This window comes from Lonchura striata, chromosome 15, assembly GCF_050655825.1.
Source record: "Lonchura striata isolate lonStrDom1 chromosome 15, ASM5065582v1, whole genome shotgun sequence".
In the NCBI taxonomy this organism is placed as follows: domain Eukaryota; kingdom Metazoa; phylum Chordata; class Aves; order Passeriformes; family Estrildidae; genus Lonchura; species Lonchura striata.
Window position 1 is genome coordinate 3,135,586 of NC_140717.1, and position 2,684 is coordinate 3,138,269.

Genomic DNA, 2,684 nt, shown 5'->3' on the forward strand with positions numbered 1-2,684 from the left:
TGAGCACCAAGCAGAGAGTGAAGGCATCTGGTGGATTCTTTTGATCTTCAGTATTAGCAATACTGATGCACATGAAGGCTTCTCTCCTGCTCAGACTCTCCAGGTGACTCCCAACAGAAAGTCTCTGGTGGTCTTACCAAGTGGGAATGTGACCCTAGGGTATCAGCGCCTCTCCCACTTCTTTTTTTCCCTTGCTCATTCCATGTGTTTGGCAGTAGCACCAGGGAGCAGCATCCCTTGCCCATCTACCCCTGCCTCCACATCCCTGTCCCCCTGCCCCGTTCTGCTCGCAGGTGCAGGAATATGAGACCATAGAGGCACAAATTGCTTCCATGGGATGACTCAGCATCCCGTTCTGCTGAGGAAAGTGGGATGGGGAGGGTCAGCTCCAAAGTTATGCAGAAATGTGAGTTTGGTGGGGGTGCACCCCTGGCAGTTCTGCCCACCTTGAGCTGTAGCCTCACTCAGGCTGTTTCCACAGCTTCATTCCCCTGCATTGTGCTGAGCAGCCCTTTGTGCTCTGCTGTCTCAGTCACAATGAGCCAGGGCCAGATCACACTGCCTCACCTTCACTGTGCTGGTGCTTTGTGTGAGGATATGTCAATTTTTGTATGGTTTTTTTGGCTTCCATAAACTTCTCTTTCTCTTGGCCAGCAGGCAGTGCAGCTCAACTGCTCCATTTCTACCTGTGTAACCCACAGCAGGGCAGGGACTGAGCTGCAGCCAGGGAGATAAGCTGCTCCCTCAGAAGATGCTGCCAGTTGGCATAAGATGCTGGAGAAGCTGAGGATGCTGTGGGGAAGAGGAGGAGGGAAGTTTTACAGTGCTCTGGGTTGGCTGGTGCTGCCAGGGCCTGGGCACTGCATGTCCCACAGGTAGCACCCACCCCTCCCTCCACTCCCACTGGTGCCAGCCAGGCTGTTGTCCATGTGGAGCTTGGCCCGTGCTTTCAATCACACTATTATTTGCAGTTCCTTTTTTAGACCCTGCCAGGTGCCTGTCTCCTGTCTTTCTGTGTTTTGGAAAACACCACAGAAGAAAGAACCCCCAGCACTATAATATTTCTGAACGTGAAGCTAAGTAAAAAGGTGCTGTTTTGTCAATGCTTCGGTGGGCTGGACTGCACAGCGGGGCACGGTGAAACCTACAATATGAGGTACTTGTCACCATCCTCACTGTGCTCAGGCTGTCAGGATGGTTTCTGCAAGGATATGGCTCTTTCCCCTTCCAACTCCCCACTGCTGCAGTAGCAGCCTTGCAAGCAGCAAGGCTGCAGCACAGGGTCCTACACACACACTGCCTTTCCATGCCTCCTCTTCCTTCAGGATGAGCAGAAAACAGTGGCAAAAGCTAAAATTGAGCAGTGTGGGGAATGCCTGGGATATGGGAGGGTTGGTTGAGTCAGTGCACCCAGAAATAAAAGTGGCAGTTGCTATCTTCTGGCTGTGCATGGATACAGCCATGCCAGGGGACAGTTAGGCGGGAGATGAGGAAAGGTTCTTCCCCCAGAGGTGCTGGCACTGCCCAGGCTGCCCAGGGAATGGGCACAGCCCCGAGGCTGCCAGAGCTCCAGGAGCCTTTGGACACCAGGGATGGACAGGGTGGGGTTGTTGGGGGTCTGGGCAGGACCAGGAGTTGGGCTTGCTGGATCCCTGGATCTGGCAGGGCCAGAAGCTGGATCCTTGTGGGTCCTTTCCAGCTGAGGACATTCTCAGCTGGAAAGGTTGTGAGGAACTGGGGATCTGGGGGTTTCAAGGGCATCCTGTGCCTTGAGTGTTCAGGAGGCAGCACCTGCAGCCCTCCACAGACCCTGCAAACAGACGCACACACAACACCACTGACCCACATTACAGAGCTGTCCTGTCCTAGGAAGAGGGCTGGGGAGGGGATTATCTGCAAAAAAGAAGGCCAAGAGGGGCTTCTCGTGCCCTCCTACACAGATGACTGTGGGTTTTTGCTGAAGCTCACAGTGCTCCTGCATCAGCCAGCCCTGGCTGCAGCAGCAGCAGCAAGCTCTGCCCCTGGGGCAGCAGGGTACTCTGTGCCACTGGCACAGCATCCTGCTGGAAGGCAGCCCAGGGCCTAGAACATCTCCCATCTTCCCTTAAATTCCAGGAGCCCAGCTGCTGCCTGAGCCAGTGCTGTTCTGGTCCCATGCTCCAGGCAAGGCTCCCTGCTCCCCTCCAGGTTTATTATTTTAAGGCAGAAGAGTCTCAGCTAGAGAAAAGGCAGGAGATGAACCAGCTCTGGAAAGCTGAAACATCACCCCTTTGGTGTGGATGGCTCACCAAGTAAAGGGGCTGACCCTGGATAAAAGGAGACACTGCCACAGCTCCAGACAGGGAATACCAGAGATGCCTGTGGTCCTGCAGAGCCCAGGAAAACATGCCCCTAATTTGAGGCATGAAAGGCTGCAGGGTGCATGTCCCCCAAAAGCAGGTACCTCCCATGCTGCCACCCTCTCTTCTGCAGGTATGGGGATGGCCCAGGGCTCCCAGCTCCCCCCACAAACCCATCACAGGAAGCTCCACGGCTTCTCCAGTCCCTGTCCCAGAAGTATGGCCTCACTCCTTTCCCCAGGCTCTGGCTCAGGCCAAAGCATGCAGCACTAACCCCCCTTCGAGATCACGGCAGTGCCTGAGGGACATGTGGCTGCCCAAGACCAGAGAGAGAGAGAGAGAGAC